The 24,144-nt window shown below is 30.9% G+C and overlaps 1 long non-coding RNA gene across 1 annotated transcript in view; it reads right to left on the minus strand.

Annotated features, from left to right (window-relative positions):
• Positions 1-12,746, minus strand: part of LOC126774362 (uncharacterized) — a 31,342-nt gene extending 18,596 nt beyond the window's left edge. The window contains exons 1-2 of the long non-coding RNA XR_007669803.1: positions 12,287-12,746; positions 4,875-4,909 (exon numbers count right to left, since the gene is read on the minus strand). This is a non-coding gene — a long non-coding RNA (uncharacterized LOC126774362). The remainder of the gene's footprint in view (positions 1-4,874; positions 4,910-12,286) is intronic.
• Positions 12,747-24,144: the final 11,398 nt, after the last annotated feature.

Genomic DNA, 24,144 nt, shown 5'->3' on the forward strand with positions numbered 1-24,144 from the left:
TTAACTCAATACTGGTGGAGACTGTTAGTTATTCGATAATTTCAAGTTCGAAGATATACTGGTGGTAGGGCTTTGTGCAAGCTCGTCTGGGTAGGTACCACCCACTCATCAGATATTCTACCGCAAAACAGCAATACTTGATATTGTTGTGTTCCGGTTTGAAGGGTGAATGAGCCAGTGTAATTACAGGCACAAGGGACATAAAATCTTAGTTCCCAAGGTTGGTGGCGCATTGGCTATAAGCGATGGTTGACATTTCTTACAATGCCAATGTCTAAGGGCGTTTGGTGACCACTTACCATCAGGTGGCCCATATGCTCGTCCTCCTTCCTATTCTATAAAAAAAAAAAAATATAAATTATACAGTTTTATATAAAAGTAAAATGTCCCACTGCTGGACCTCTCTGAGAGGAGGTTTGGAGCTTATACCACATTGCTTCAATGCGTGTTGGTAGCAGATTTTAAACCGACTTAATATTCCACGCGATTATATTATAAATTAAAAAAAAAAAACATATACATGCCTTGAGTTTATTTGCTCAGCTACCATCAATCGTTAGTGGATGACTTAACGGGTCAGTGGTTATAGCAGTATTGGCATTGTAAGAAAAAAGCACTACTTACACCATCGCCAACACCAGGATTTAAGTCTTTGATTCTCCTGTTATAACACTGACAAACACAAAGTCAGCAACTTGTATGTTCCAACTGGGTATCGGGTTTAAAGAAAGCTTAAACTTTATTTTTGAATTTCGAATATAAATTTTAAAAAAGTTCAATTTTTTAATAAATGGTAATTAACCCGTTTAGCACGTCGTTATAGATGTACAAATAAATAAAGACTCGCAGGCGTAAATAATTGTATGTTTGTTATTTGTTTGTAAAAAAAAGTACTGAAATGTCGTAACATAATTTAAAAATCGAACAACCCTATCGGTTCGATGTACTAATAGGTACGGTTATTACAACTACACGTACATAGCAACAACACAATAAAAGTCTGCTTTGCATAAGAATAGTCAAGAACAGCTGTGGTCGCCGGCCATCTGTGTGCGTCTTGTTATTACTGCACACGTGAAAGTGTACTAAAATTTAAATTATAGGCCTCTAATTGTATCAGACGTTTCCATTTCCAACGGAATTAATATAAAAATAGAAATCTTTAATTTGCCCAACGTTTGATATATGTACGCGGACGAGGAATTATTGTCGCTTTTCCTACTAGCAACTGATTATGTGACTAGCAAAATTGTTTTAGTAAATGATAGAACTGTTTTTATATTAGCGTTGTGTTATATAAATGTACACGGGTCATGTTGTCAATGAAATAAATAGTCGCGTCTTATGGCGCCGTCAGTCGTGTTCGTGACGATGAATTGAAAACGGTATTTAATTATAGAACGACAATAGAATTGAGATTATAGAACGAAATTCAAATATTAATTAAAAAAATATTTTCAATAACACGATTTCAAAATTTTAAAAAATTATTAGTGTTTAAAATTATTTCTTCATGTACTACAAAACATGCATGATTCGAAACGCGTGTGGTAAAGATTATTTTTTGTATATTTTCATATTGTACGTCAAGTTTAAAAGTCTGTTATGATAAACAAACATACGTAGTGACTTGTAAGACCACACGCCGATGGCTCGAGAAATAAAAATACTCGATTTACTAATGCAGTTGCTTCTGTTTTAAGAAATATTATTATCATTTTGAAAATATATTTAATTGGGTTCCAATTTACGTAGAGATTGAATTATTGAATTGAATATTTCATTAAATATGACCTTGTGCCAGTAAATCTACTTCAAATGCCATGCTATGGAACTTAATCAAATCAGTCTGTTCTCTGTATTTCTTATAACAAATATGTATATTAATGATTAGTGTGAAACTTTTTTTACTGTAGTCTTCATCTTTGCCTTGCGTTTGATATTGACTGAATAATTTGTGGTAATAAATCCGTGTTTGCATAATTTGTGCATATAAATAAATAATTCGCAATCATTTCGATTTTCACACGAAGCGTTATTTTTAATGGTCAAGCATAATTTGGTTCGGTCACGTTTCAAGAGTCTTTATGACATTATTAGGGGGTCTCGATTGATGTTATAAGTTACGAAAACCAATCTATCAATAACAATGATGATGAAAGATGATTAAAAAAAATCTTTGAGTGGTTGCATATACAATCGATAAAAAACTTGTCAATTGAAATATAATTTTTCTAGTTGTTAGATAGGCTATGTCTTTTTCTATATCCCTGACAACGAGAACGCAAAATTTAAAAAAAGATCTGTTTAGTACTTAAAACGTAACTAACAAACTCACTTTTACATTTGTAATATCTGTTAGGGCGCTGAAAGGTAAAATAGAATATTTCACATATATGTGTTACTAAAGTAATATATTTTAATCTTTGTATTGATAAAACGAATATATTTAAAACCATCACACTGTTAAAAAATGAAAAATTGCTGTTACCGCTGTAGCGAAGTTTTTTTTTTTTTTCTTCAACAATAATTACATAATTAGGCACAGGCAATTCGATGTAAAGAAAATAACACCAATTACCAAATCAAAAGCCTGAACGTTTCTGTTAGTGGTCTGTTGTTTAAAAAAAAAATAATGACAGATGTGCGTAATTAGCCTTTTTTACATTTCAAGTAACTTTATTATTAGGAAATAAATGATGTGCACATTAATTATTAAATTATCGAATTGACAGCGTTTGAAGTGAGATAAAAATTGAGCAAAATTAATAAACTAATAAATATGGATTTATTGTAAGTTAGCCAAGGTGCATCGATTTGCAAACTTATATATTATGTATAAAATAATTATTGGCGATAAAAATTCAATATACTATGAGTTGCTAGTTTCATAGTTAAAAATCAGACTTTAGTCGATACATCGAGCATTTGTAATTAAAATCTTAGTGTCGAGTTTAATCATTAAATTATTAATAGTTGATAAATTGTATACGATGTTTTAATCTTCAAAACTAAGTTAGTCCAATAAACGAGATTCGTTCTAATCAAGTAATATTAATATTATTCAAACGCATTCGTAGCTTAGGATAACTTACGACCATTGAACAAAATGTTATTGTAATCCCTAGAACCGTGAACACGGCAAAGAAATAAGTATGTATATCACTGACATTGTTCTCACATAAATTATTAACCGTGCGTACACATCTATGGGAATAAGAAATTAAACAATAGAACGAATCTTAATAAATGATCACATTCAAATAGGGGCGAAAGATATTTGAATCTCTAACCCTTTCACGGCGACACCTGGTCGTTTAGATCCGGAGTCAAAATTTTTCTTTTATCGCATTAGCATAATATTTATAATATTGACAATGGTATGCTTTATTCGAAGTATCTTTGATTCACCTCGTATGATGCATACGGTAGCTTTATTGTGTTCGGAGATAAGGGACTGTCTAACAATGGTGCACTTTGTGACAGTGGTTTGTAAGTTTCTTTGAAAGTGAATGTAGCTTGATAGTACGGTTGAGTAATCTCGCGGTTCCGTACTTATTGAAAATCCTCTTATCTATAACTTATGTTATGGATAATGAATCTTCATTAACGTTTTGTCATTGAATAACGCTAAGAGCATTTGTTGTATTGTGAATATCGTGACATAAATAACTAGGAACGCGTTAATATCCAACATTTGGGAAAATATCACCAAGCTGCTCCAGAACTAGTGACATTTTATCTGAAATATGGAAGTTTCCCCACGATGTTTTACTTCATATTGAGCTTAAGATTATTAATTATAAACATAAATAAAACAGATTTTAACTCGCTTTCTTCACGCACTCTGACCCATGTCAGCATAAATCAATCATTTAAATTTGTGTTAACTAAGTTAACTCTTTCGAATAAATAAATGAATGTTACAGATCGAAAGCTAAGCAACGTATCGGTTGCATCTTTGATCCAATTTAGTTTAAAAAAAATCCTTTCAACCCTACAATAGATACCGGCCTTTTGTCTAAAAACCGTCAAATGATACGCATTAGTTTTTTGTCGCGTTATGAATACATTTAATACAGGAAGGATGTGAAAGTCGGTATAGAAGACACCGTATGTTGAAGGGTTGGGTTAGACCGGCTGTGTTGGACAAAGAAATGACTATAATGGATAAAACATTACATTAAATTGAGATATACACTATAATCTTGTACAAGAGTAGTGAAAACTAAATTAAAATTAAGTTTTACTTCTGTCTCTAGTTTCAAGGTACTTTAATCGATATTGTATTTATAGCATGTATGTTAAGTTTTCAAACACAAAGTCTTTATAAAATAGAAATATTGAAATACCTTAAACCTGACAATGTTTCGAATCTGTTATGTTTTACGAGCACACATATCATTATCCGTTTATAACGAAAACCAATATTAATTGTGTCTGTACCTTAAGATTTATGTCTTAAATATTTTATTATATAAATATTAAAGGTTTTCAATCGATATCAGGTCATTTGGAAGATCATACGCAGAGACGTCACAGTGTATAAAACATTATCATATCGACTTTCACTTCAAACTTTATCCCGATCATCAATCAATTTTTTTATCATGACTTTCTCCTTGAAATTTTTTAGATTATTCGTGTCGGTGTTTACAATTGGAATTTTATCGTTATGCAATAATTCGTTTTTTTTTTTATTATTAAGTATAATATTTTATACACGCCGTGACATCTCATAAACTGTACATTTAGTTGCCGTAATATATATTTTTGTTGATTTAATATAATTTAACGACGATGTTGTCAATTGTTCTATCTTCATAGTTAAGTAGGGGCGTATTTAATGTAAAATAATAATTTTCGACTCTTACCTTTATCTGTACTGGAATATAATAGCACACACTATCTGAAACAACAAAGAAACACATTTAAAACAGAAGAACTACGAAATAATTAATTATTTCTTATACAAATTTTGATTTTTTTATACTGTTGATAAATATATATAAAGCATTTAAAAAAAAGACAAAGTGCAAATATATTCAGCCACTTACATAAATAATACGAAACAGATTGCTTATTAAAATTTTTATCAGACAGAGGTGTCAAGCAATCTCATTTCGCCATCCATCTTTGTCTAACTCCGCTTATCTCACACAGATATCTAAATGTCGACGAGGCATACATTATTTATTAATGCAAGAAATTTGCATCGAGTTTTCAAGGGTTAACCCGTGATGTTCTCGCTGTATAATCGTATTGCATTCGTAAGCGGATATTTAAATAATATTTCATAAAATTTGCGGAGTTTTAAAGTGCATTTAGATATTTTTTTTTAATAAGAACAGAACAAAGATATTTAAAGATATTACTGAAAGAAGATTACTATGTTAGACAGTTTAGATAAATCTACATACAAATATGAGGAGCGAATGAAACAAACAATTAGAATTCTTTAGAGAGAAAGAGATAGCATTAAGCTTGAGTTGTAGCTTAAAAGTTTGTGTATACGCTATTGTTTGGGACGGAGTCTGTTTTGATAGACAGCGTGACTAACTAGACTTAGTCGATCCACCAGAGCGATGTTTACGTTGCCTGTTCTCGTTTTTTTATATAACGATTTTGACCTCAGCACGCAACACGTAAAAAAATACAAGATAACTGTTTTCGTGTGGTTTATGGTCCGTGCAATTGTTAGATATATTTTTTATGTCTTTGGAAGTTAATCAAATGTAAATTAGGAAGCTATTATGGATTGCCGTTTGAAATTCATTTAACTGCACTGAAATAAATCCGTATGCATAAGTGTATTTATTTAAATGTTAACTATAATTTATATTAAATAATGATAAAAAATTCAAAGTAATGATATCAGATCGTGGCAAAAAAAGCAACAAGAAAAGGGCGTGTGTAAAGGTATTTAACATTTAATTTCGTTACACGCCCCTTCTTTTGTTTAATTGTTCTTTTTATTTTGTGCGAAGCCACATAAAATAGCAAGTAATACGATATTAAGTCTGACTTGAACTGCCAGTGCAACTTTGTATCTTAAAAATTAAAATATCAAGTTGCTAAACTCCGGTTCGAAGAAAGGAACGTAATATCGCCACGCTAGAGGAAGCGTGGGCAGGCTAATTAATTTGTAAACACTCGACTATTTATTTCTTAGACTTCACAACACACATTCGAATTTATAACAAAAAAAAAACACCAAAGGGTTATTTATACAAGTCGGAGAAACATATTTTTCGGTCTTTCCGACCGCGAACAGCGATACGGTGTTAAAAATTTGAAATTCAATTCCTTAGCTGTAGTTATTTATTATAATAGTTTTGTGTCGCTATTTATAATTGTTACTAGTTAAGATTAATGTAATACTATTAATCTTATAAACATTTTCTTATCCATCATTGCTAAAGAACGAAATAAATGTAACATACATTGTGGAATGATATTATAACAATTAAAAAAGGGGCAAAAAAGACACAATAAAATTGAATTCAGATACCACTTAGGAAAGTTCTACGAGATTGAAGTCAATAAAAGGTATTGTTATCTTTTGTAAGTACACAATATTTCTTTTGTCAGAGAAAACAGTAATGAATTGGTTGTTACATTATGACAAATATATTTTGACAGCGCGCATTGAATACACAAAAGATTTGAAGCTATAAATATATTTAAAATATACATCTTATGTCGCGGGGTTATCACTTAAACTCATTTCAGTTAATTACGAGTAATCGTGTTTTGTTAATGTTTATAAATAAATATATGCTCTGTAACTATGTAATGTGTATTAAAAAAATATTGCATGTTAACACCTTCGCGATGCAAGTTTTGTATTTTTTTTTTAATAGCACTATATATAGAAAGACAATAAAACCTTATTAGAGTAATAACAAAGAATTCCTAAGACGATACAACGATTAATGGCACCACAAAAATATTTTTATTAAACAAAAAAAAGGTTTTAAATGTTATAATAGAGAATTCATTTGTTACATGTCATAACGCCCTTGGATCGAAAACACGTTACTTTAAGTTTAAAAAAAAAAACAATGCACTTCAAATGTCTTTGTTTAATCACCTGTCAAAACGTCTACCTCTTAACCTTTACAAATTTCAAACGGACGATTAAAGCAATATATGACAAGAATAGTATCTAACGGGGTCAATTAAGTATCGCTTGTAATTTTGAAGAATTGCTATTAATTAAATTCATTATAATTTGTGATGACTTCTTTGTTCATTTGTATCAACGTCTATTAATGTACCGCAAATTCTTACATTTGTTGAAATATAATTATAACTTAAGTTAAAACTAAATTCAAGATTACTAAAGTCTATAAAATATGTATTATAATATTCAATCTATAAATCTTGCTAGTATTTATAAATACGAAAATGAGTTTGTTTGTTCGTAACGCACGCCTTACTCAAGCAATCATCATGAAATTTTGCATACACCTTGTCTGGGCTGTAGAAAAAGACGTAGAGTAACACCTAGCCGGCAGGTAATGAAATATCTATTCTTGGACTCAAGTTCGACCTAGTTTCGATTTTACTAAAAAATAAATAAAAAGTATTACTTTGAATTTCTTATTTCTTTAATTTTGTAAAAATAATAGTTAAAATTCTTTTTATCAAACAGCAACACCAATTAGATTGTTTTCAATTATTTACTAAATTAAATACTGAATGTTATTATTACGTATTTAAGTTGGCCGTTATCCGTTCTATTCCGGGCCGTGACCGCGTGAGTCACATCGCATAGTAACAAATATGTTTTCCTAGTTAGCATGTGTGGACATGTGTACGGTCGGCACTGAAACGAATTATATGGCACTCGCTCGAGAATTAGACGTGAAATTTCGTATAATTAGCCCAGGTCATATTTAGCCCTTAGATTTCTTGGAATTATATTTAGAGTATGTTTTAGTGTTGTCTCTTTAACCCGAACGAATTAAATAGTCAACGGACTAAGCTTTAAATTTAATTTAAGCGTATAATAAGCTTCAAAATTACTTCTCTTGTATGAATTCGATATTCTGTAACTTAATTTTCGAATGTGGAAACATTTGCATCGGAGAATATGAGTTTAGATTTTTAATACGAAAAATATACGTAAGTTTTTATAGAATTATAAAATTAATAATATTGATATAACTAAATGCAATATTGTGTTATAAAGTATATAAGTTTTAAAATATATTATATCGTTTTAATTTCCGACCAAAATTATAAACTATAATAACAGTAGATATTTACAATGTATATAAACGACTCACGATTTGTTTATCTACAAAATAATTTCATACAGATAAAATAATATTTTGCTTTTAAATTTAAACTTATATTTAAATATAAAAGTTATGTCATATAATTTAAATTTATACTTGATTCATTTTATTATAGCTTCGAATTGTCTTATTGTTCAGAATAATATTTATCTAGGGCACATCTACTGAGCTAATCGTAAGTACTACATCTCAACCGGTTACACCAATTGTGCACTTTCCATCAGATTTGCGATTACGATGGCAACACTGGTACACACTACATAATATTTTTCTTTATATACATAGATATGTCTCGAGACGAAATGGCCCAGTGCTAAGAACGCGTGAATCTTAACCGATGATCGTGGGTTCAAACCCGGCCAAGCACCACTGAATTTTCATGTGCTTAATTTGTATTTATAATTCTCGGGCTAGGAAAACACCGTGAGGCAACCTGAATTTGTCTAATTTCGCTGCAATTCTGACAAATGTGGATTTTACCACTCCACATTGAAGCAGCGTGGTGGAATAACCTCCTAAACCTTCTCAAAAAAGCAGAGGAGGACATTCCCAGCTGTTGGACATTCACAGGCATTACTGTTATATTATTATATATCGATTTAATAAATCATACGCCATGAAAGCTCTGATGTGACTTAATTATTGCAAAGTAAATCGACAATATCATAATAATATTAAGCAATGAAACTCCATGTAGAAGATCCTGAGATTAGTGCAAATATACACGTACACGGGACTTTCGTTTATAATACATATATAATATGAATACTCTTTATATATTTATATTTTATATAGAATAACAAAATAGAAAATTACGTATTTAGTTATTTATCCAAATAAATATAAAGATTGAATCTATGGTTGTTCATTTTTCGCTTCTATGATTTTCACGCTCATTTTTTAATTAATTAATTAATTAATATGTAAATACATTCAAAGTGAACAAAAATGGAACACGTGTAATGTAACTGGATATCGCGGGTTCAAGTAATGGCAAACACCAATAAATATTCCCGTGTTAATTTGTATATTCGTCTCGTGTTAGTAAAGGAAAACATCGTTAGGAAACCTGCCTGTAGGCTGTAGTTGAGGAATAAGCTATTAACGGAAAGTAGGGCTATTCTTGAGGAGACTGTGCACTGTTATATTCTTGATGAAAATATGTATCCTATAGTTTTTCACGTATTTTTAATAAGTAGTATATAAATAGGTACTGTTTAAATATTTTAATTCACCTATAATTCAAATCAAATATTTAATTGAATTATATAACAAAGACATTAAATGTATTATCACTTTTATATATACAGCTCAATGAAACAAAATTAATGCATATATAGATTTACAAAAAAACTAAATAAAATTGGTACTAAAACGAATTTAATTACTGCGTGTATAAATTCGTTAATGTATAGTTAGAATACGTTCATTCATTCGAATTCATTCGAATTAAAAAAAACATACTTCTATTAGTCTTACATTTACAATAAACATACACAGGCAATAAAAAAAGCTATTTCGTATATATTGCGAATTATATTATCGATTATTATATATATAACATAGGAATTGTACGTATTTATTCATATACTTATGTATTCAAATCTTTTATATATATAAAAGACTTGATATATGCTCTACTGACTATTACGGTTGCACAGCTAAATTACTGAGCAGATTTTGATGTAATTTGCTATGAAGATAGCTTGTAGGTTTTGGGCAAGCGACAGGCTATTATTATATTACCTATGTACTTATTCTAAGTGAAAGATAGTATCGCACAAAATAATACGATAACGTTTTATCATATTTTCACGTTTTCATATCGAATTGTGATCACTATTTATAGTAACTAAAATAATATAATTGGAGATTGTATTAGAGACACGTTTTTTTTTTTTTTATTTAGAAAATATTTTCGTGGAATGCACTTTATTATATATGTTAAAGATTTAACACATATATGAAGGAATTTCTTAGACATATATGAATCTTGGCGTTGAATATTGGCCCAACTACTATTACGCCACGTCTATTATCGTGGCTTAATAATTAATACATCATAAAATTAATTAAAAAAAAATTAATAGAAAAATTAAAAGTTCATGAATTGAATAGAAAAAAAAACATATACTGATCAAGTCGATCTAATTTAAATGATTCGAATACTTCCTCTAGCCGCGAGCAGCGACAAAAGCTGATCATTAATAATAGTTAGTAGCCTGGAATTGAACCTGGGCCGCTCTTTGAAACTAACGATCCATCTTGTCGCCTGAGGCGCTTTGAAATTTTTAATAATAGCCAACGAATAGTTGATTTATATGTTTGTATATATTTTTTTTGAATTACGAACGTTTTAATGTACATGTAACGTATAATAAACAATCTATCTAAGTTTTTGTTAACTTGTAACGAAACAGAACGTTATTGTAAAACAGAAATTCCAAATATCATAAAAAATATATTTGTTTAAATTCTACACGTTATTGTTAAAGTGATATTGAAATTTAAATCGAAATTTCAATAACAAATCATATTTAAAAAATCAAATGGCAGCTGATTAAATATAATTTTAGCTAAATATTTTTCAGTTCAAGTAAATAGTGAATTCATTTTACAAAATGTATTATAGTTTTGTAATAAATGATTGAGCTTTTATATTAAATATCTTTTTAAAAACTCGCAATTTCTGGCTTCACGTTATTAATTTATGTATGAACGATTTTTAATAAAACATTTATGAGAAAATAAATTTTTAGGTTAACTTTTATTTTCAAAAAAAAAAAAAAACAAAATTAATATCGGTAACAAAATCGAATAAGAAATCGTTAAATTACGTCGTAAATTTTAACAAGTAATAATTTGTATTACACACTCATTATATCAATTTCGGAAAAAATCAACAACCTGATTTACACAGTCCTTCAATTTTTATATGAAAACCGCAATTATCTACACAACAGTTTATTATTGATGGCCCTTAATCATAGCGGGAGCGGCGATTTGTTTCGAACATGTCATTTATTAATATTTCAATGAGCTACATAATTGCATCAAAATGTTAGTGTACTTGTGTCCAACGAGAAACCAATTTATCAAAAAGTATCATTTACTTCTTTATTTACTCAGTATATGAGTTTAATATTCTAGACACACACAAACACAATAAAATAATTTTAACAGATTTAAATATATAATCATAGATTTTTATTGGCTATTGTTTTATTACATATTGTGTTATTTTTACGAAATTTAAATATGGGACAATTTTTAAGTTTCATTCTGTAATCAAATTCAGCGATTTTTTTTAAATTTGTAATTGCTGTTTAGTAAATTTTAAGAAAATTAATTTTTAATCTGTATTAGCTTAACTTGGGTTAAGCCTAGGTCGAAATTATTTTAATTTTTTATCTATAAATGCATAATATTATTCCTTTTAGACGTGGTTGAGCGTTACATGGTTGAAATTATTTTTTATTTAGGTCTGTGTAACTATATTCTCATTTTTTAAATAAGTCATCGAATAAAAGTATCGTTATTAGTTATATATTTTAAATATAATATAGTTTTTATCAAAATTAGCAAAAGTTACAGATGATTTTATGAAATTATTTTTGTAAAAAAAGGCACGAAGTATAAAAACTTAAAACACATTTTTGAACTATTAAAGTAAATTGTAATATTTTCAGAGTTTGCGTCCGATAAGGGCTCGAGTCTAAATAATCGTGGCAACAAGATAAAAATATGTGGCTGTTTTTTTTATCAGCAAAATTACTGTTGCTAAGTGGGTTGATAAGAATTGTCTGAGTACGTACATAATTTATTACAATTTTTGTCTTCTAAATTTTTTTTTTTTTTAAATAAAAAGCTTTTATTTTAGTTGGTATTTCCCATTTTATAATATTAAAAAAAACACAGGAGTAGCTATTGTGATATTCATACACTTTGTAAATCACTTAAAAGGTTTAGTTTCAACTCACCACGTTTTTGGTCTTGCTGTTTGCTTTTCAATTTCTTTCTTCAAATTTGTATTTTCCTTAGCACTATTTTAGCGCCATTTTTATTTTAAAAAAATTCCGTACACTGTAGCACTAATCGTCACTTCATGTTAATTTAATTTTTCACATTTTTAATTTTGTAATTTAAAAATAAAATCCCAATTATTTTATATAAATATAAAATTTGATGTCAGCGACGAATTTATTGGCATAAAAAATTTCGCCAATTTTTTTAATATTCACATTCGCAGCTACACTAATCTTCAGTTGGAACTCTTATAAGAATTAGAAAAAAAAAATCAGTTAATTCCTATTGGTATTTAAGTCGGGTTGGACCGCTGGAGTCGTATAGTTTCCAGTTGAAAAAAAGATGATACGTGTTCGCGCGCCGATTGTCGTCACGAGAAGGCGCCAGTCGCTACGCGGCGCGAGCATCACCCGCGCCAAGCCAACGGATTGTGTAAACGCGCGCCACTCGCTCCGTTGGCGTCGCGGGCGGGGGCGGCGCGGGGGAGGGTCGCTGCCTCGCACGCACACATACACCCCCCTATACAACTCTTATCCATTACTAACGCTCCTATTTTGAATACGTGACACGCCAATCTAGCTTCTATGCGTTAGGTATACGATCTCGAGGGACGTGACGAACGGACCGCGACCAACATCGCAACGTAGGTAGAGCGAGAAACCGAATTTTTCTCATATGAGTGCAAAGGATGCAACGACATCGGTAGTTGAGTCGCGTAACGCATGTGTGTTGAACGCTCCGCAATAGTGCGGTAGAGTCAGACTTTGTAAGTACGCGTAGATGAGAAGTGCCGTGTCTTGAAATTTTAATAAACAAGGCTCTGTCATCTACTTTTGAATTTTAAATTTGATACTCCAACCGACGTCGTGTTGCGTTGATGAGCGTACAACTCACTGAAATTACCATTGATACGTGTTCACGGGCCACTGGACGTTACAGAGGTTAATTTTCTCGACGTGTAAGCTCATATTTCTTAACTGAGAAGTCGAAACGTTTTGTACACTTGTAACGAACTTGAACGGATTGAATTTCTAAGCGATATATTACATTGTCCATTTTAAACAGTCAAAAGTAATTTTACGAATGAAGTCGTGTGATCGACGAATGTCTTAACCGTTGACAACATGTAAACGCGTATTTTAATACTAAAAAAGAATAATTAAATGCTAAAAACTGGCATTTAAAATTCACATATGTGAATATGGCGGGCGAATGGCCTCCATGCTATTGAGGAATCGAGTGTAAAGACCTTTTGATGTGTTTTTTTTTTAATACATATTGTGATGAGTAAAATATGACAAGCTCAGTCGCTCCACCCACGTCCAACGATTAAAAATTTAAATACTTTCGTCACCGGGGGACATCTTACATTCTATTCCTCCCAGTTCGGAGTTAATACGACGAGTTTTATAACGATTATCGTTCTAAATTCTGGTTTCTAGTCACGACTTTTTATATTTACAATGATTTATACGCTGGCAGATAGCGCGTTGGATCCAGGTGTGAACCTCTTGACCATTGATTTATTTTCTTCGGTTCAAAGTTTCAAGCGCTTCACGATCGTAAATTTAATTATGCGTACATTGACGTGAATTTTTTTTTTAGAAAGTTGACTGGCCGTCTTTGACTGATTGCCTCGAAATTGTTAGATAAATGTTAGGTATAAAGAAATTTTTGATCTTAACTCAGATAAGAAATTTGCTTAACTTTTTATGAGACTATAGATTTATAAAAGACTATGAGAGAGACTTTATTGTATTTTTCATCTTATAAATTAAAAAACAAGAAATCACTTTTAGTACATATTAAAATAATAATATTATAATATTTTGTTTCAGTAAATTACACTTGAGATTATATAATACATTATGTACTTATGAAAAGAAGTAAAGTATTTTTATGATTAGATCAGTTTTAAAATGTTGATATTCGTGATATTGAATGTTACGTATATCTGAACTTTTAGAAAAATTAAAATCAACTTTACAAATATATTATATTCAATAAATAAAAAAAAAATACTTTGATGGAATTTTAAAATAATAGCGTCTAGTCCCCTGAATTGAATCACTGTCTTATTATTTGATATAAAATTTTAATTTCATATACTTTACTATAAAGATCAATGAACTTACAAATATTAATTTTTCAATAAATTTGTTAGTGTCGTTAATTTTTATATAAATAATTTTCTTATTTCATTTAATGCCAGTTTAAACACGAATAATATATGATAATTATTTTTATCAACTCACCTGACTTGCTATCAAGTTTATCTTAGATATAATATTATTATCAAAGAAGTTTTGATATATTATTAAGATAAATACAATTTTAGCATTTTATCCCTGTTATTTTAACGATGGTTTAAATCTCAGCATTATATATGAGTAAATAGTTTTTGCTAACAATGTACAGAATTAGAGTATAATAATTATTGAAATTGTCAACGAAAATTTTTTGCTGCGATTTCTGTCACGGTTGTATCAAAAATGACTATTATTACACACTTTGAAATATTTATACATATTTCATGCTTTTTAATAGTATTTCTGAACTGATTTTGAAGAACTGTACGCGGGAATATCTCTTTTATAGGCTATATTTAAACAATTATTTAAATTCAATTGTATGAAAACAATTTGCATCTCACACTTGGTTTTAGTTTTTTTTTAATAACAATATTAGTCTTAGATCATTTGGGTACTCCGGGTTAAGTTTATTATTAAAAAACTTACATGACGATTGAAATATTTGTTTAAATGAATTTTATAATACATTAAGAAACTATAATAAATATGACACTATTCAGTTTCGTCTCAGATTACATTTTCAGCGGGAAAATTAATATGTTTATACCTAAACTTAGAAAGCCCTTCTGCCGAATATTTTACAAAAGTGAGCTTAAAAACTGTCACCTAAATTTTTATTAAGCTAATATTCCAATTGGAATTTTCTTTTGAGTGCCTTAGATATTTACCTCGGAATTTAAAAATCTTCTTTCTGCATAACGAACAGTTGATACACGATTTCCGAACACAACACACATTTGAATTTGGAACAATTTTCGAATCGGCCATCACTTGTATCGCGGAGCTCGTTACGCTTGCACATAAAAGGTATTCGCTTATTAGTCGCAATAATTAGCGGTTATTGTTTTTGTTGGCTGCGTCAGTGGCGGCCGCTCGTGGCGTGCCGTTGCACTGCACCTCGTCACAAAATGCTCACTAACAGCGTCTCTTTCCCCCTTTACTTTCGCACCGGCTTTTTACAGAGGGCGCAGGCGCCCCTGGCATTTTTTAAACCGCGCCCATGTTTCTGTAATTTCTATCGCGTTGCGCACCTTTCGTGAAAATACATTTTTTCGTGCATTTTTTTCGCGACGTCTCTTTCTATCGCTCACGATTGCTAATTCGCTATCCCCCTCCATATAACGGTCGCTTGTAAGCACTGCTCTAGCGTAGTACTAGATGCGTAATACTTTCTCTCTCTAGAGACGCCGCGACGCTTGTGACGCCAATTATTTCGCACTTATTCAGTAGCTAAACATAACTTATGCAAAACAGGGTTTTAATTTCAACCTTATGCCATTATGTTAAAACTCAATACTTCATATCAAAAATGTAGTTACGACTCTATGAAGTACAGCATAACGTGTAAAGTTCCGGCCATTTTTGCGATAAAAAAAATGGTTTGCATGCACGTAACCACGCCTTTGTATACACATATTGCCGTCTATTTTACTCCTTTTTTATTTTTCATTCGCTATCTCATTCTACCGCACACAGACAAACAATCGCCGAGCAGATGCTTCGGGACATTGCTGTGAAGCGCCATCTACCAGGGAATAGCGGAACTTTTACTTCAAGAAATAGGGGTTTGTTTCAATCTTTTTTGCCGTAAGGGTGGCAGCACTTGGTGAAAGGGGTTGATTTCGAGTTTAGTGACAATTTTTACCGTGCGATCCCAGCGCTATCTTTTGGATGAACCATTATGGAAATCGTTTAATGAATGCAAGTTTTGACTAAATTAAGGTTAAAAATTGCATCATTCATTAAATTCAATTTAGATAAGACTTGATACTTTAACAGTTTACACATCTTTAAGGAATTTAATCAGAGAAGATTTAACTGAATTAGCATTTTATTTGCTGGGTTCGCAGTGAGTGCCAGCAGGGGGCACTACTAGGGTCCATACAGAGACTACTCTACGATAAATCACTTTATATTTATGTTAAAGTTAAAAACATTAAACGAAATCGTATTATACATTTGCAGCGTAAGAATTAACAAGTGTACCGCATAAGAAATAAAATTATAACGTGGATAATTAACATTTCATTTTATTTAAATACTTACGAATATTTTATATTTTTACTTACGAAATAAAACAATAATGGTTACATTCCAAATCAAATGATTTAAATCATTCGACATGGCACCTAGCGTTTTCATATATTTTAAATTATTGTAATAATTGTTATGATGTCTGACCGAGCTTTCACTCAACGACAATGACAAACATGACCATTATCAAAAACCGATTGCGCGCGAAATATTATACAGCATGTGTTGAAAAGTCGTTATTGCCGAATCTCATAATCCGATGGGACGCTAATCTGGCTCGATCTAGAATTCTAGATCAGGCGTAGTAACGGCTTTACTTGTTATCCGCGGCATGGGAGTGGCAGCATCTCTTGAAAAAAGACTAATTAATTTTTTGGCACGCCTTGGGATTTAAGCTCAAGACCTCACGATATACAGCCACTAGAATAGCAAAGTGATTACTCTCGATATAACTTACTAATAATAATATATCGAATAGTTATTACATACAATTATATTAAAAAGAAAAAAATATGTAAAATTACTATAAAAGTTATACATCAACCTTAATTATTATTATTCACCTAACGCTGCTTTTTTCAACTGGCAGATATAAATTGCGATATTTTTTTAAATTAATAGTAAGTAATTAACATTTCATATAATTAAGGCAATATCTACCAATGGGCTTCAAGACAGCTCACGTCACGGTCTTTGGAGTCGAGCATTTTTGTAATTGGTTAATTGAGGGATATATATTATGTTATAATTGTTAGAATATATTTATGTAGACGTTACCGTTAATCTAATTGGGTGTTTATTTCATTGTCGTTAAGGCTTATTTTTCTATAAAAAAATATGAATATATATGCAAATTAGTATTTGCATTCGTTTTCCATTTTCTCATAGTAAGCTGTAATTTAATTCTGCGGTATATTTACTTAGATTCGTTCCTGCTTAAATCGACAAAGATATGAGTTTATTGTTTTTGTTCCAACAGGAGACACAGGTGCTGTTTTATTGGTTGAGATAACACAACTGAACAGGTAAAGCGATGGATGATTCCAAATTACAAAGTTTAAGCCTTGTAATAATAGTTTACTCAGCCTTACATCCTGCATCAATTAAATAGTATAATAGTGATAAGAAAATCGTTTAAAAAGTGTAACCTCTTAAAATCACGACTGTTCCTCTTGAAAGACTTCACATTCTGAATCACATACTGGTGATAGAGCTTTGTGCAAGCTCGTCTGGGTAGGTACCGCCCACTCATCAGATATTCTACCGCAAAACAGAAGTACTTGGTATTGTTGTATTCCGGTTTGAAGGGTGAGTGAACCAGTGTAATTACAGGCACAAGGGACATAACATCTTAGTTCCCAAGGTTGGTGGCGCATTGGTGATGTAAGCGATGGTTAACATTTCTTACAATGCTAATGTCTATGGGCGTTGCACTTACCATCAGGTGGCCCATATGCCTTCCTATTCTATAAAAAAAAATCGGTAGCTTCATTTTTTTTTTTTAACTGTAAATTTGTAACTTTATTAATAATAATTTAATAATACCTTTTCATCTGAGCTAAATGTATTCAGTTATTGGTTTTAGAATCATTTTTTTGTTAAGCGACCTTATTTGTGTCAATTATTACCTGATTTGAGTTGTGGTAAGGCAGTTTTGACAATTCTTATTAATTTTATCAACTTATCACAAATCCAAACGATAATTTGCTTGATTTCTTTTAAGTTTTTGTCTAGAATTTAAGTAATTATACAATTTATATCTATTGTAATTTAAAAAAAAAAGCACTGAAAATTTAATTAATTCAATTTAAAATAAAAATGTTAATTTGTTTTTATACACTTTTGAAAGAATTAAAATTGGTACAAAAAAATATTATAAATATAATTATAACTGATTATAATTATATTGATTTTTGACATGAAAAATCCTGTGATGTGACGTCACACATGGTTGTAAGAGCCTACTTGTACAGTATAGGAGTATAGTATAATTGAGTATATTTTGATTTTTAATCGCCTTTCACGCTGAAGGTTGTGGGTTCGATTCCCACCCAGGGCAGACATTTGTGTGCATGAACTTGTCTGTTTGTCCTGAGTCTGGGTAAATTTAACTATATAAGTATGTATTTACAAAAGAAAAGTTGTATGTGTAGTATATCAGTTGTCTGGTTTCCATCGTACGAGCTCTGCTTAGTATGGGATCAGATAGTGGATAATGTCCCAGGATATAATAATTATTATTAATATTAATTAAATAAACATGATATGAAATAAAAAAATAAATATTTTTTGTTCATTATTATTACATTTAATAAACGAGGCTTCCATTATTCGGGTTTCAAGATTAAATCGTATTAGTTTCCAAAAAAGCATTTCGAATTGCATATTTCATGAGCATTTTTTACATTTTAATTAATTTATTTTGTTTCGATCTGAAGGAAAACAAGTTAATTTAAATTCAACTTCAGTCGACGGCGCGTATAAGTGATTTAATAGCAAACTAATTCTGTTTTATTACTAAATACAAATTGTTCAAGAGATTAGAGAGTAAAGACAAAGTTACGTAAATCGATACGGAGTTACGATTATTGCGATCGGCTTAATACGTTTTATAAATTATAAGGTATTTGTGGACAGTTTTGCATACCTTCGGGCAATACTTGAATTGGTATTGTTCGAATTGTATCGAAAACGATTTATAGGTAACAAATTTTATATTTTACTATCGCAAAACTACTAAAGATATTCTGAAATAAATGTATTTTATTCGATAATCTTGCAAGTACGTAATTTCGTTTAAAATTCACGTGTCCCAGCGGGCCATCTTTGTTTTATAATATATAAGTTCACGCGACGGCTCTTTGCTGGTTAGAAGTTATAGCTAATGTCAATCAATGTTGCAATCTATTTGAAGCAGGCTTATATAACTAAATTCACCACCAGACATTGGCGATGTATGGATATTAACCGTTCTAACATCGCCAATGCGCCAACAACCTTGGGAACTAAGATGTTATGTCTCTTGTGATTGTAGTTTTACTGGCTCACTCACGCTTCAAGCCGGAACATGACAATACTATGTACTAGCTTTGCGGTAGATATGTGATGGTGGCACCGACCCAGATGGGCTTGCAAAGCCCTACTACTAAGTTAAATTTAAATTAGCTTAAAATAACGCATACATCAACATAAGTTTAAGTATCTTACTCGATCAAATTGTAATAAGCGCTTTTTTATCATTATTTTACATTATAAAACTTACTAGTTTCTAGTATTTTTGTCAAGTTATTTGAAAAATATAAAAACATCAATTATATTGTGACAGCACAAAATACTATATTATAATTATAATGTCTTATCGCGATATCATTTTATTGATTTGCGTGAAATAAAACTCTCGAGTCTTAACTTAATATTTTTAAATATCGAAATCGTATATTATTTTTTAATCTGCCAATGTTTATTTAATCTGAAGTATAATATTTTGGTGTCTAATAATTAAAAATAGAAAACATTTATCATCCGTGACGTTGAAAGTTTAATTTGAACTATCAATTTTGTCATTATCTTAGAATGCACGTTGCATTGCACTCGCCTAATTGTAAACAGGAAAACATAGAAGATTCCTACGAAAGTGGACCCGTCCAAGTGTCATTTTCTCCAGATTGAATAATTGGACTATTTATGTTGAGTAACGAGTTAAGAGCCGCATACCTCTCTGGACACTTGGTACGCGCAAATCTAAGAAACTTTGTTACATGGAACAAACTTCTATGTGTTTCAACGACTCTGAGCGTCAAGCGTAAAAAGGTCTTACGTTGGCGCGATTCCGCATGTTTCAACTTACAACATAAAATGTAAATGATTGCTTCCGTATCAAACACCGTATGATCTTCAACTGTCGTGTTTTTACTTGAGCAATAACTTACATAGTATAATCATATCAATAATGAACTTTATCTGTACTAAATAAGGTATATAATTTGTTTGCAAGTCTTTATACATGTCCAGATACTCAGATGTCCAGTACTTGAATTATCGTTAAATGATGGGTTTTTAATCTGTAGTTATATATAGACGGTGACGTATTGCTCGCAAGTGAAATTATATATGCCGTATTACTGGTTTGATTTAAATAAATTACAATTTAAATATGACCAATTAATCCTTTTACTTCATTGATTAGAACAAGACATAGCATTTGCATTAGAGAGACGGATAATCTTTGAACCTTAGCAGAAGAGATGCAAGGTTTTCGCAATTGCATATATTTTTTATAGAATAAGCAGGCGGACGGCAAATACGCCTGATGGTAAATGGTAATCAACGACTATAGACATTGGCGCTGTAAGAAACCTTTCTCAACTTTAGGGCAGAGGAAATATACTATATTCATTCATATAGTGAAATCATATGTAATTGCTAATTTACTTTGTGTACGCAAAAGAAAATCGTACAACTCATTCATCAGATATTCTACAACAATTTGGTCACCACCACCCATACACATTGGTTATATAAAAAAAATAACTAATCCCTGCATCACCAATGCGTCACCAACTTTAAGAACTAAGATGTTATGCCCTCATGCCTGGAGTTACACTAACACACTCACCGTCCAAATCAATACGAGTCAAAACTAAGTATTCTGTTTTGAGGTAGTAATCTGACGAATGGCTGGTAGCCACAAAGAGCTTGCACATACGTATTTTTTATTATTATTATAATTATATATTTCGCAATATTTAAATGTCAACGGATTCCTAATTGTGTCAAGACAAGGAACGTGAAGTTATGTTCGTAGTGGGCGGTTATCCAAATCGTTCGAGGTTTATTATCTTGCTCTCATGGACAGAGCGAATTTGTCGTTCCTTAAACTTGCTGTCTCTCGAGATATTGAACGATAATTGACGTGTGTTTACTTGAATATTCGATAATACAATTATATATTAAAGTCATGTTCTGTTTTATTCTCTTTGGGTTTATTTTGTTTAGTTTTTTTTTTTGTTTAAAGAAGGTCTACTTCGTAGTAGCTTTGTTTGGTTACAACAGTAATGTATTGTATAGAACTGGGATCTGGTTTGAAGGCGAAGAGAGTCAGTGTAATTGCATGCACAAAGGACTTGGTCGGTCAAAAATCAAACCACATTACACTTATTTTTGGTGTTAGGGCTTTGTGCAAGCTCGTCTGGGTAGGTACCACCCATTCATCAGATATTCTAGCGCAAAACAGCAGTATTTGGTATTGTTGTGTTTCGGTTTGAAGGGTGAGTGAGTCAGTGTAATTATAGGCACAAGGGACAAAACATCTTAGTTCCCAAGGTTGGTGGCGCATTGGTGATGTAAGCGGTGCTGGTTAACATTTTTTACAATGTCAATGTCTATGGGCGTTGGTGACCACTTATTATTACGTGGCCCATACGCTCGTCCGCCTACCTATTCTACATATTAAAAAAAAGTCAAATTAGACACTACCTCCAGTTCTTACATTTTTGGTTGGAATCATTTCTTAGGTCTGCCTTTTTATATAATTAATAAGCATAATTTATCTTATTAATTAATTTCTCACTCCACGTACGTTCATATAAAATTAAACAGGAGACTAATTGACTAGTTACGTTTGAACATCAACATAGGTTATTTTTCCATCTATTCAGTTACCCACCGGATGTCACAATAAATTTCGAAAGGCCTGCGCACACGCACGTTTGTATCGCTAAGAAAATCAGTAGACATTACAACGCAACTCATTACAGAGGGACCAAGTTTGAACAAATCATAATGAGTATCTTGTTACATTGCGACCCACGTGTAACACATGTGTGAGTATATACAACGAATCATTTAATGAACAACGAACAGTACAGTCATACAAAAATTAAACTCCAAAGACTTTAATACTAATATAATTAACGTACCCGTACTTGTGTTGCCGACCCTATGATATATCAATCAAGGTAAATTAAGCCGTATTAATGTGACGTAAAGATAGTATTGGCTTATTATGGACATTGAAAAGAAACCGTCATCTCAATGACTGGCGTTTATGTAAATAACATATTAATTTACTTGGAGTTATTATATATCAACTTTGTAATATTTATTAAAATATTTATATAAAATTAGGAATATATTTATGAAATGGTATAAAATTTGAGTTATTTTATTTTATAAAAATTTAATAAACATTAACACTTATGACTACAAAATTGACTTCTATAGAGCCGAGACGGCTCAGTGGCTGGAACATAAGATTGCAGATTTACATGAAAACGTGCAAGCATCTACGAATTTTCTTGTTCTTAATTTGTGTTTATAAGTCATCATGTGCTTGATAATGAAAAACATCGTGAGAAAGCCTGCATGTGTTGGACCAACAATTCTGCCACATGTGTTTCACCAACGCGCATTGGAACAGCGTGGTGGAATAAGCTCCAAAAACCTTCTCCTCAAAAGGAGAAGAGGTTTAAGTCTTAGTTTATTTATATAGTTTATTATATTTATTATTATTAGGACTCTTATACGATTGACATTTAAAATGGTTTTGCATTTTTGAGTCGTAAAATATTGAAAATATAATTTATTTTGTTGTAAAAATGACTTATATATTTTAACAGATAAATATAAATATGTAATAGTTTAAAATATTATATTAATTTATTTGTTTATAATACAGGGCATTGCGTAGTTAAGAATATTACTCACTAAACTACTCATGCAGCGTGCAGGCGTTTTGCTCTGTTTCACAGTTTTATCTTAAATGCTACCTATTATAGCAATTAACTGCTTTATATTTTGCCAGGATATCCTATTATTTTTATTCTATTGACACGTTTTAAGATAATGCCGAACGTTTATAGTATGAATGAAATATGACTCCAATCCAAAATATGTATATACCTGCACTGTATAGAGTGCACCTGTGTTTGCGCACACACTTGTGCACTATAATATCTCCTGCACAGTTCGCTAATCTCTCCTGAGATTGGCCGCCGTGGCCGAAATCGGTCTGGAGGACATTATTATTATTATTATTACGTATATTATCTTGTAATACTGTTGTCATGTCTGTTGGTGATCCTAAGTATAAATAAATACAGTTTTAGAAAGCTTGTTTGGTTTTTCTATAGCAGTGAGCGTACTATGGACATTTTGCCTTATTAAGGAGCTAAATATATAGCTTATAGCCACGTCGAATAGCAATATAAAACTCTCATAAACACGAGTATTCATCTATATCTTAGTTTAATGAACTGTTAATTGTTAATTTGCTATTAATGGGACGCAGCGTCGCACCATTTATAATTTACAACATAACATGATGATTGAGGTCGAATTAATTCAGTACAAAGCTCAAAATAACTATCCCACAATTAATTTATATGAACATATTTGTTACGAATAAAATATATATTATAAAATTTCGTTAATCGTTAAGTCGTAAACATTAATGTGATTAAATATTC

The sequence above is a fragment of the Nymphalis io genome, chromosome 16 (assembly GCF_905147045.1).
Source record: "Nymphalis io chromosome 16, ilAglIoxx1.1, whole genome shotgun sequence".
NCBI classification, from domain to species: domain Eukaryota; kingdom Metazoa; phylum Arthropoda; class Insecta; order Lepidoptera; family Nymphalidae; genus Nymphalis; species Nymphalis io.